The following is a 12,637-nucleotide window of genomic DNA, read 5'->3' on the forward strand; positions in this document are numbered from 1 at the left end:
ATATAATTAACAAAGCATTACTTTGGCAAGGAGGGAAGGCCTGGAGTATGTAAGTACAGGGTTTTATTTCTTTCTGTGAAGTATGGATGACAGGTAGGAGAAAGCTATGCCAAGTGAACTGCTGGCAAGCAACTAGTCTTTCGGTTAGCAGGCAGCTCTGTTTTGTGAAGTCTAGGAGTTTGTGTTCACATAGGCAAGCTTTTCTTTAAACAGCAGAGTTACATGCATTCAAACAGTCGAGTTTTGCACCAAATTTCCATTTGCACCTCAAAAGAGGTTGTTTTGTTTCAGCTTGCTCTCTGGTTACTGTGAAGTGCCAGGAATACTTTTATTTGTATAATGTTTTTAAACATTACATGTGGGTCTTTGCCTAATTACTCTGCCACATAATACTATATACATGATCACAAACCTTCATTTTTCCCTATGTCATGTAACAGAAACCAAAAAATAAGTAGCTGTATACACAGGAAGACACAAGAATTGTTTTCACTCAGGAAAAATAAGCAAACAAGTAAGAGTAATGAAGGGCAAGAAACAAGGTCCTCTAGCAGAAGCACTAGGTGTGGGATAAAATGGCATCCAAAAGCCTGATCTCTGACAACAGCATGTTTCAAGCAGCACACATCAAGATTTAATCCCACCACCTCAAAAATGAAGTAAATTACAGAAAGAATGCCTCAGAAATCAAAATGCACACAGGACTTCATTCACCACACGTCCAAAGACAGAACGGAGAGTTTATTTGTAGGGAAAAGTCTGTAAGTGGATAGCATCCAGCTTTCTAACACGGCATACTTCACCTCTTCTGTATTATTCTCTGACTCTCCTCTCCCTCAAAAAAAAAAAAAAAAAAAAGTGTTATAAAATTGACCAAGCCATTCATTTGGCTATTCCCCCTCATACCAACTCTCATAACAATAAAATATTAGCACTAATACATATTAGTAGAGCCAAAATAAGATTAGAAGGCATCCTGTCTGCTACCTTCGGCTTACTTAAAGGTAGTACTAGGCAAAAGGGACTGCAGAGGAAAAGCGCAAGATGAAGATTACACAGATCTTTTGCTGTGGGGTATACAGTCTTATGAACTTAAGATCTTTAGGTCAATTTTACTGCAGTCCACCTGCCCTCTTGGCGATCACAATGCCACCTCATCCCCTGAAGCCATCTTCAGCGGGCCCACGAGGAGGGGTTTGCCTCTTTGGGCAGTATTAACCATCACAGAGTTCTGCCCCTTCCCTCTGGGCCGGGTGAGACCAAAAGAAACCTGTTGACAAAAACAACCTGCATGTCCTCAGGTCATAAATACTTAGGCCAACAATACTGATCTCAGTGTTGGTCACTGAAGCATTATTGTATGAACTACAAAAGCTGTACTGAGGACATGAAATTAAGTTTACCACTAAGCATCCCATAATAGCTGGTCAGCTCAGTTCAAAGTTGTCTAAAAAATTCTTCATTTTTGGGGAATCTGAGCCAGGCTCCCAGAAACTTTGGTTGGAAGAAACCTCTGGAGGTTACCTAGTCCAGCCTCTGCCTCAAAACAAGACTATCATCAACAGCAGATCAGGTCAGCTGTGGCTTTGCCTTGATGAGGTCCTGAAAAGCTCTGAGGACAGATAATTAGCTTCTCTGGATGACCTGCTGCAGTGCTGCACTACCCTCCTAGTAACAAGATTTTCCCAACATCCAACCTGAATCTCCAAAGCAACAATTTGTTGTCAATGCCCCCTGCTGCCATCTGGCACTATTAAGTAGAGTTTGGCCCCGTTATCATCATAACCATGCTCCAGTAGCTTTAAACACCTGTAAACAGCTACTAGATTGTCCCTTACCCTCCTTTTCATCCAACTAAAGAAGCCCAGCTCCCACATCCTAGACCTCTATTCATAACAGTAGCTGTTCACTGGATCTAGACATGGCAACAGGACTTCATCTGAGCTAGAAGTACTACCTTTGACAAAAGCAGTGACCGTGTGCTCAGTTCCCAATGGATGAACTAAAGAGACTTCTATCTCCATCTCTTCCCTTTACTGTTGGCAGCATATACAAGGGAATATCACTCAGATGTTTTGCATTTGCTTCTTCCGATTCTTCTTTGAACTGCTGACAGAAGGGGTAGGTTAAAAGCTCTGAATCCGGCACAGAAAGGTCCACAGAACTTTAGGCCTTGCTATTTCGGTCCTCTCAGATATTTTGCGTATTGAATCCACTTCCATTTTACAAAGATATCTACGACCAAGCCACCTAACAACAAAAAATGAAGTTACCAGTGCTTACTTTCTAGAATAGTTCTTTATAGGTCCTTCAAAATCCAACATTTTATGCAGATGCTTCCAGTTATGGACATCTTCAAAGATTTCTTTTTGAGACAATGTAACTTCAAGTATATTGGCAGCTCCAAAAAAACCCCCAAACCTTTAAGGATATCCCATTCATTCTGCTCCTTTTTTCAGTCTATTATGCAGAAAGCAACAAATAACTATGAACCCACTGACAAAATCCTGCTGAAGTAAGCAGTAATCCTGAAGTAATCCTGCTGAAGTAAGTGGAACTACAGCAGTTTCAATCATTCCCCCTGTTTAGAAGACTCATCGGCTCAATCCTAAAAGCCTTCTGCACAGTTCTACACAAACCCACATTTCCCCCTTTCCAGTTTGTTTCCAGCAGCAGATGCCACCAGGGACTCGGCAGCAGCAGGGACCAGCTCTAGCAGGTTTGGCACTGCTAGTACCACGTAAGGAACAGTGCTTCAGTCATCTCTGAAATTTGTAAAGAAGAATGAGGTAAGCTTTCTAGAAAAGCAAGAACAATGCTGTAATAATCCTCCTGTCAGCCCTAGGGCCATTGCCACAATTCAGATGACCAAACTGCTCAGCTGCTTCATGAGGGAGGAGTACTGAGCTCCACCCAGCTCTGGCCTCCAGTTATTGCCACAGTATTAGTCAAGAGGCCTCTTTATAGCTCAGAAAGAATATTGATTTTTCTTCCCCCTTCCTCTAATTCACAACAGCGAGGACAGGTTATTTCATGAAAATGACTGACTGAAGCCACCGACACCTCCTCCTTCTGCTGGAATGTGCCTTAATCTTACCATTACGGCTATTACGCCCTCACTCTTCCTGTCCACACTCACCACTGCTCCTGCAGGATGCACATCCAGGTCTAACCATTCCCAGGATTCAACAGCTTGCACCTCCAGAAAAAAAAAAAATCACAGGGTATCCATGCCTCTCCTGTGGCACCCAGCAATCCAAATGGCACAGCCCACTTCATCTGCCATGGTATAAACTGGAACGGGCTCTTCAAGGAATTAGGAAAAGAACCAGAGAAATCAGATACCTTCTCAAAGCTTTAAGTAGCAGGAGAAATACACTCCACCACAAACAGGAAGCAAAGAGCATAAAGCATTATGAAATTAAGTGAATTAATTGAGCAACATAAGACCTACCTCTAACTGCCAACAGGCAATACACAATCCCAAGAGTGAAATACCTGATATGCATTGCATCACCCAAAGCTGTCTAGATGAGACCTAAATCCCATGTCTTTTTTTTTTCCCCCCTCACAATACTGAATCAAAGACTCAAGCACAAGCAGATGGCAGGAAGCACTTCGTTCACTTGTTCTGCAAACATGAAATCTAAGGTGCCTCTAGTAAGGCATCTTTATTAGATTTCATTAATCTGAAAAGCTAAAGCTAACATTTATTCACTTAAAGACTACAATAAACGAACAGCTTTAGGAAGGCTAGCTTTACTAATATCATGTAACGGAAGGTAGCAAAATGTCCCAGAATGACAAATCTTGGGAATTTCAACAGATACGCTGACAAGGCTGAACATGCTGAAGTGCCCAAAATTAATCTTTTCATATTTTGTATGAAAAGCCAGTTTCCTCATGGTCCCCTTGGCACCTTCACAGCTCACCTCTGGTCCAACCTGCAGAGTTGGCTGTATTTTTGATCTGACCCTTGATAGAGAAGTTGAACATTAAGGATATCACAACACTACTGCTGCTATGGAAAGAGCATCATCACCTCATTCAAGCAAGTGCAAGAATGTCCAGTTTCCCAGGAATTAGAGAAAGCTTCAGTAGAGCAAAGACCAAGAAACTCCAAAATCTTCTCCAGCTCACAAACAGCCAGCAGGACAGGGGCCTGAGGGCGCAGGGAACCACTAACTGGTACCACTAGCAATAATCAAAAATACAGTCAACTCCTAAGAACCACTGCTCCAGTAGTGAACCCCAAAATCACCTTGATGTTTTGATATCTCACCATATACACACATAGGACAGAAATTCCAGATTTGAGAACAGCAAATAAAAGCTGAAAGAATTAATGCATCAAAGCCTATGCTAAGGCCTTCAATGCTCAGGACCTATGCGTCCATACAGACACGTTGCACTGCAAGGAAATGCTCTACTTCATGAAAACCTTGTGCGCACTTGGAAAGCCCTCTCAGGAAACAAAAATGCACCTCACCCATACCCACCAACAGCCAGCTTACACAAGTCAAGCACATTTAGACAGCCCTGTACTTTAAAACAGTTATTTTTCTCTGAGACCTGTGAATTCAACCCATACCCTTTCCAGTCTTAAATCTTTAACAAAATACTCCTTCCTCCTTGAAAATGTAATAGTCCTACCATTGCTGAAGAAACTCGCCATGGATATACTGTCCCAAGCAACCACTGGCTAGGGCCAAATCTCCTGGTCCTGAAAAACAACAGTAACAAATCCAACTATCAGCTCGCTTAAATGAGCCTGATGACCAGGGACACCAAGCTCAAGGGAGGACATGGACCTTCCTATACTTCAAATTCTCTCCTGTCAGAGGAGGTGTAGGCTGATATATACTCAGTCTCCTAGACCTCCCTTTTGAGGCCATGAGGCACGAAATATTTGTCTCTCACCAGGGGGGTAGGGACACCTCACAGAGGCCCACAAAAATACGATGAACAGTCTGGCTCCTTCCTGGATAAACCAGGAGCAATGGGAAACCAAGCAGCAGTACAATGCAGCAGCAGTGGGAAGCTGCTCCCCCATCACTCGATCCTTCCCCTGTAGACACCTACAAAGCTCAATTCCCTCTATGCTGCTTTCTAACATCAGCATCAAGCCACCAGGTAAGCCAGCCAGAAACAGTCTCAAATTCTCTCAACGTGGAGACACAACAGACCGATTTATCCTTCAGCACAAGCAGCTGCAGCACCATCAAAACAAGGAGGAGTAGCTGAAGCTAAACCTAAACCTGGAATTTGGTGGTGAGCAGAGGAAAACACTGTCAAGATTTTGCAGCCACAGACAGACCCTGGGTTTGTTGCTTTAAGATACATGATCCCAACTGGTCATAGGTCAGAAGTATTTCTGGACTTTACACTGACATTATACTTTCATACGGAAACATTACTCAATGACAGTGTTGCTGTCTCAGCTCTATCTAGGCAAAGAGTGACCTGCGTCTCCAGTACGCTGCAGGCAGCTCATGAAGCCTTCCAGTCTAAGAAATTTGATTACTCCAGAATGCGCTATGTCTTTCCCCAGTAATACAGCTGCGTACCATCATCCGCCCGTCTTCCCAGATGCATCCTCACAGTACTCGCACATCTACCCGCAATCTTACAGCTCTCTGTGGCCCCGGCCCTGGGCAGCAAAAGGGCTACCTCGGGCTCCACAGAGGAACAGTCCCTGACAATCATCATTGCCATCAGTCAGCCAACGTGAGCCAAAAATGTCGGTGCGCAGCTGCAAGTCAGGATAAGCTGTTGAGTTATTCAACACTTTAAGCTCTTTGAAGAAGTCTGCTCTTCCTTCATACCTGTAGTTGACTGAGCCATACCGACTACATTTTTATTCCTAATTTAGTTGAGTGTTTCGATATTACATTTCTCTGAAGCCATAAGCGAATTGATTGTGTCAAACCCAGTTATCACAAATAATCCAACCACAATGATCAAGACAGCAAAAAGCGCAGGGGAAATATCAGCAGTAGAAAGGAAAGAGATTGGTTTTGTTTTTAAAGGTTTTTTCACCAGAAATGAGTGACTTGAAACTGAAAAGCATTTTTGATCAACACTCTTCCTGACTTCCACTTCAATGACATTTTAATGAACACTTTCTAACTAGCTCTGCTTATGTAAAGCTGCAAATGAACATGGGAGAACACTGAAGGGGGGGGGGGGAGAGAAAATTCCATCAGGCATTTTATTTCTTGGATGCCTCTCAGAAAGTGAATAATAATTCATCTGGGGAAAAGTGATCCAGCAAAGATTCGATTGGTAAAAGACATCTGGAAAGGAGTAATAAGTAGACAGAAAGAGTCTGAATTATGATAGAGGGACATGAAGAAAGATAGAGTGAGATCGGGAAGCCAATTAGGTTACTTTGTAATTCTGCAAAGACGAAGGTAGTGTGTTCACATCTGTCCTGAGTACTTCAGCCCCAGACAGCTAACAATAAACTGCCAGAAAAACAAATTATAGAAGAGCAGTAAATGTTATTGTAGGACCGGCTGGAGCCATCTGAAGCGAGATTTCTACCCTGAAAACTGACAGTATGAAAATACCTTCTTCGATAACAGGTTTAACATGGTTCATGGTTCTTTATTTTTGTTTTTATTGGCAGGTTGGACCAAATTCTGAAACCTTCCACTAGAACCACAATACGACCTATGAGGGCCTATTAAAAGTGGGGGAAAAAAAGGCAATATAAACAAGCAGACTGTTCATTCACCTAGCATGGCATGAGTTTCAGTGAGAACATGCCAAACCTAAATAAATTAGGCTGTATAATTTTACTCGGCAGCGTAAGGAGCAAAATAATCACGCAGTGTTGCTGAGATTCCAAGAGCTACCCAGAGGATGCAAAAACATCTAACACCATCAGGCAGCAATGAGAACACCAATTTAGTACACTTTTTCTTCTTCCTGCCATAAATTTTAAACAGAACTTTTTCCAGTGTCCTGTAGCTGAGGTTTTAACCCAAGAAAAAGCAAGAGTTCCCAAAATGGCAGTCACATGCCTCCAGCGGTAGGATTCATGTACCACTTTTGCTACGGTAGGTACACCACAGTTTAAGAACCCCTAGGTTAGTAGAAAAAGTAGTCTATTTAGTACTGCACGCTACAATTCTAGAGACTCTGCAACCAGCAGAGAAACTACAGAGCAGCTGTAGTAGAAAAGATGAAAATTTCACCCACCAAGTGTTAGCAGCAAGTAGACTTTATTTTTAATCTTCTTATGACAACTGTTATTCTATAAAAGCCAAATTCAAGAAAATGATGCTCAAATGAAGATTTCAGACTCACAATCCCAAACACACCAATGCCAAAGATTTGAGATTTTGGCAGGTCTGCTCATGTCTAAAAACAGGCCATTTCTTCAGAGAGAAGGCCCTAAATGATAAAGGATATAACTTGCAGAGGGAAAGTATGTTGAGGTGACACATGTCATGTCATCCACCCACCCATCTGCACAATGCAGAAGTACCACTCCTGTGGTGACAGCAGGGATACTGCAACAAAACAGCCCATCTCTTCGGCTACAGGAAAACATTACTGTATAGCCACCGTCCTGCAAGTTACCTTGGACGGAGAGACAGACCCTTACATTAGTGCAAATCACTGCTGTAGCCCACCACTATTCCAAATTTCACTCGCACCAGATGAGCCATAGCATATGCCAGCAACTACAGCAAGTGCCAGAGACTGATGTGCCCCAGCTTGGAGCTCCAGCCTGTGTCAGAAGTTTTGTGGCTAAGATCTCCAACGAGCAACACCGGCTGGCACCCCCCGACCACCTTATCACAGGAGAGAGAAGCCGCAGGGCTCTACCCGGGGTTCATACACCCTCTAAAAGCATACAAAGTTGACACTACACAAAAGGGCCTTGTCCACAGCGGGAAGAATTACATGCCTCCCAGCAGCAGTATCAGCTGTACTGGATGTATGCAAACAGCATTAATGCCAAACAGAAGTCACAAACTGGGATCGCTGATGCTGAAGCAACTTTTTTTTTTTTTTAAACATACTCAAAAACTGTACAAAAGAAGCCTGCCACTAGTCCTTGACAGTAATTTTAGAGCATTTCCCAGAAGAATTTAAATGCGTATTTGGCGCTAAAGTCTACTACAGGTACTTTTTCCATTTGCAGTGTGGTATGTGCACACACGAAGGGAAAAGGGAGGACAGATGGCTAAATCTATGCATATTTACCGAGGTATGAACACCACGTTAAAATCATAAGCACTAGGCCAAGTCACATGTTTAAAATTAATTACACTTCCGCTACTACCTACAAGTCCACACTGCTTTAAAAATCTGCAAGTCTGAACAAGACACATCAGTGTGACATGATCGCTTAAGTATATTAATCCCACATGGAGATCCTCTGCAGCTGAATTAAAGGCATACAAGTTGTTCCATGCTACTGTTCAAATACATATTCAGCAACATTACTGCTGTCTGTTCCCCTCCCAGCAGCAACGCAAATATGCCTAAAAGAAACAGAAAACAAAACATCTGGAAACAGAAGCCTACAGGCAATGTTCTCATAGCTCAAAAAAATGTGTCTATATTCCATGTATACACAGATAAATATACATATATGTACATAGAAGGAATAAATATATGGGGTTTCCGCACAAAACTAGTAGTAAGAAAAACATTTCAATTTCTGACAGTTTTTCCCTCCCGTCACGCTCACCTTCACGGGTGGCAATTCCCCCCCGTGGGTCTACCCACGAATTGCCCAGCGTCGCGCACTGCCGACCACAGCGAGCCCGCGGCCGCAGCGCTGAAGCGGGAGGCACGGGGGGAGCGATTTGGAGGAGGCCGCGGGGGCGGCCACGGCCCCCCGGAGCCCTTTTCCTCTCCCTTCCCGAAGTCACAAAAACTTGGGACTGCCGCTCGCTGCAGCTCCCCGCACGCACGCCGTGCCAAATGCTGAGTTAACAAAACCATAAATCACCGCCGAACCAGATGCAACGGGCAGGCAGCAGCGCCCGCCGCCCCGTCCCACGCCGCGGCGGCTCCCCCCGAAAAGCGAAGGGGAAACGAGCGGCGGGGGCCGGGGGCACCCGAACAAGTGCCGGGCTCGGGGCGGCGGCAGGCGGAGAGGCCGAGGCGGGCTCGGCGGCGGCCGCCGCCCGCCCAGGTGCGGCGGGACGGGCAGCGGCTCGGCCGGGCGCGCCCCGGCGGCCGCTCCCCGCGCAGAGAGGCGCCGCGGGCCGCCGCCGCCAGGCTCCCCCGGGGCCGCCGCCGCGACTCCTCCCCGGGGCGGCGGAGAAACGCAACTCCCGCCGCCGCGCACCCGCAACGTCCCCGCGCGGCCCGGCCCCGCGGCGGGGGGAACACGGAGACGCCGCGGGACCCGCTGTCCCCCCACCGTGCCCCGGCACCGCGGGGCGAGGGCGGGCGGCGGCGCGGGGAGGCTGGCGGCGGCGCGGGCGGCTGCCTTACCTCGGAGCGGGGCGCGGGGCGGGAGAGCACCCGCTTCTCCGCTTCTCCCACCCGGACGGAGGCGGCTCCGCGCAGCGGCTTGTCACCTCTCCCGCCGCGACCGCGACGGCGGCGGCTCCTCGCGTAGGGGCGGTCCGGCCCCTCCCTGCCGGGGCCGAGCGCCGCGCCGCACCGCCCCGGGGCCGGGCCGGGCCCGCCCGCCGCAGCCCGCGCCGTCCCCCGCGCCGTCCCGCGGCGGCGGGGGCCGGAGCCGGGGCCGGGGCCGGGGCCCGGGCGGCGCCGGGGGTGCGGGCTGGCCCCGCGGGGTTTTGCCGGGAGCCCGGCCCGCCCCGGGGACCAAGCCGAGCGTTTCCTCCGCAACACAACGGGGGCGGCAGCGGAGGGGGTGCTGCGGAGGGGCCAAAATACTGGGTTTGAGGCGTGTTGTTCTGCTTCCTTTTTATTGCTGGAGCCATGGAGTGTCACCATTACTGTAGGCGATTTTCTGGAGGAAACAAACGCGTGGTTGGTTTGGCTCTCGGAGCTCATTCTTACCACATTTTGACCCGAATTCGTGAACAGTGTCTGTTCCCCTTAAATGACGTTCACAGGCGAAAAAGTGCTCTCCCCTCGCCCACGGCAGCCAGCGCAGGCCCGCGGTACCCCTCGGCCCCTGTTCCCCTGCAAGCCGCTCTCCCTGGAGCAAGGGCTGGCACCTTCCCCTAAAAAATATGGAATATCCCCAGCCAGAGAGAGAGGGGAACTGCAGTGGTTCCCAGTTTGCCTCCAGCCCGTCAGACTGCGCTTGTGCTCTGCCGGGTGAAGCTAACGGTGGGGTTCAGTGGAGCTGTCGGGGTACCGCCGACTCAGGCCGTGTGTCCCCCGCGGTCCCCTCGCCCCCCGCGATCTCTGCTCTGTGGGCTGGCAGGGCTGAAGGCTGGTTGGACAAACCCCACGATTGGTTTCCAGGCAGTTTAGATCCCTGAGCAGCCTCTCCAGAAAGTCAGGCAACAAGGAGATGGCCGGGCATGGCAAGGAGTGAGGCCACAGCTGCCTCACCCTAAGTGGATCTAAACTGCTGCAGCATCACAATGTAAGGGGAGGGGGGCAATAAATCAGAAAGCATCTGCACTTCAATTTCAACTAAATTCTTTTAGTCTCTCCATCCCTGAGGTCTTCTGCAAGAATCCGTAACTGAACTTCCAGATTCTTGCTACTGCCAAAATGTACTGTACAAAATTGTACGGTGTTACATTTTGAGAAAGAAAGTGAGCCTTTCAACTTAGCCACCTCCTTTGGCGTTCAGGGGCTGAAAAAAGAGACAGAAAGAAAATAATTTTCTTTCTTTTCTTAAAGTAATGAGCAGAGTGATGAATTAATATTTTAAGGCTAATTGGAAACCAGTTCTAACCAGTCTGTTAAGGCGACCCCGTGGGTAAAGGTGTTTGAATATAACCAATGAGAAAAAGTATGTTAATATTGCTCTACTTTGAAAGGGAAATATAGTAAATGGAATAAATACAAAGCCCAGCCAGAGCTTAGCTGAGGATGCCACCAGGTACAATAAGCACCCTCCCCCAGTTGGTAGGAGGAGAGAATGGCTTCGAAAAGGGGGAAAAAATAATAAGAAAAAAAATCTGCTGCTGCTGCTGCTCCAGCTTAACCCATTGCTGAAGACGGTGGTCCCCAGGCGACCAGGAGCAGCAACAGCAACATCTCTACCCATTCCTTCCCTCCGTTTCTACGATTTTGGTCTTGGTGAATGGCAGTTCCGTGGAGGAAAAGAAGTGAGGCTGTAAACATTTTCCTGGCACATTGGTTTTTAATCTTTGTTAAATGAGAGAAGGTAGAACTGAAAAAGACGTTGTTAAATATGCAGAAAGCCTCCACAGGATGTTCCATCAATAAGACTTTAGTACACAGCTGGTATCGTAAAACGCAGGCTCTCCTGAGGCCTTCTATTAGGCATCTACTCAGAGTGAAGCAGGATTAAATATATTTCAGGCCAAATCCAACATGCTTTTTTACCCTGCTTTTAAAAACCTCAGGTGGAGTGCCTATTCTCTTCAGGCAACTTATTGTGCCCATTAACTGTTTTTGCGCAAGCCCCTCTTTCTGCAAATCAACCTGATTACATTTTGTCTTCCTCTTGTGATTATGGAGGACAACTGATGTTATCCTATTTACGACAATCTTTTACATATACGTCTAAAACCATCATGAGGTATCTTTTCCCTTCAGACTGCTCTTTTTTATTCAAATTGTCGTGTTTTCCCAAACTTTTATCATTCTTGTCGCTCTCCTTTAGACACTTGAATGTAATGTCCACAACAGGGCACTGTGGACCAGTAAAGAACAAAGTAGAATAATTAATAGTGACTTACGTATAGCGTATTTGCTAATAAATCCCTCAATGAGATTCGTCTTTGTTGCAATGATGACTTCATGTTGCCTGCATAGGGGGTCAGTGCCAACAGCACCCTTTCTTCGCCAGCTATTCCCTGCATGAATTTCATGCCTTCCTAAGCGCCTACTCAGCACTTGTCCTCACTTGGGATACTCTCCACCAATCGAGAGTATTTTTTTAGTAGCGATAGTTTATCAATGTACATTCTGAAGTGGCTTATTGATATTAGAACATGGATCATTAATTTTGCTTTTTTCTTTAAAAAATAATTTCTAAATCAGTTTAATGAGGCTTGGTCAATATTATCCTACTTTGAAAGGTGCAGCCTAGAAAATTGATGAGAAAGCAAAACAAAGTTGAATACCATTAACTCTTTAATATTTGCAGGGGGTTTTGTCTTATTTGTATTATTACTTTTTGCTAAGAACATACCACAAAGACTCAAGATATCTTACCATTAAACAAGGCGTATGAAGAAAGCCATTCATATTGTACAAAATTATAAAATGATATTCAGGAATGTTGAGTACACTTAAAGCCGACCTGTCAAATCTTTTAACAGAGCATGAGAGCCCATTCTTTTGGTCTCCACTCTGCACTCCCCTGCTGCGCCACCTGCACCTCAGGGGCTTGCCATGAGGCCACCAGCCACGTCTCCTGCCTGGAGTCCAGGAGCGTCATACGAGCTAGCCTGCAGAAGGTGCCCGTAGCCATCGATTTTCCACCAGCAGCCATCCCCCACCCAGTGGTGCCCTCATGTGTCTCCACACGTGAATTTCAAACATT

At 46.5% G+C, this 12,637-nt stretch overlaps 1 protein-coding gene across 6 annotated transcripts in view; it reads right to left on the reverse strand.

Annotated features, from left to right (window-relative positions):
- The window catches only part of MBNL2 (muscleblind like splicing regulator 2), a 112,664-nt gene extending 103,053 nt beyond the window's left edge, over window positions 1-9,611 (reverse strand). For 4 of the 6 annotated variants that reach the window (XM_075526519.1, XM_075526529.1, XM_075526481.1 and 1 more), the window contains exon 1: window positions 9,466-9,611. The gene's annotated coding sequence lies outside the window, so the exon portion shown is untranslated. Of the gene's footprint in view, window positions 1-8,710; window positions 8,731-9,465 lie in introns of those variants that run through there. The other 2 variants (XM_075526534.1, XM_075526500.1) reach the window with 2 other exon arrangements.
- Between the last annotated feature and the right edge of the window lie 3,026 nt (window positions 9,612-12,637).

This window comes from Mycteria americana, chromosome 1 (assembly GCF_035582795.1).
Source record: "Mycteria americana isolate JAX WOST 10 ecotype Jacksonville Zoo and Gardens chromosome 1, USCA_MyAme_1.0, whole genome shotgun sequence".
NCBI lineage: Eukaryota > Metazoa > Chordata > Aves > Ciconiiformes > Ciconiidae > Mycteria > Mycteria americana.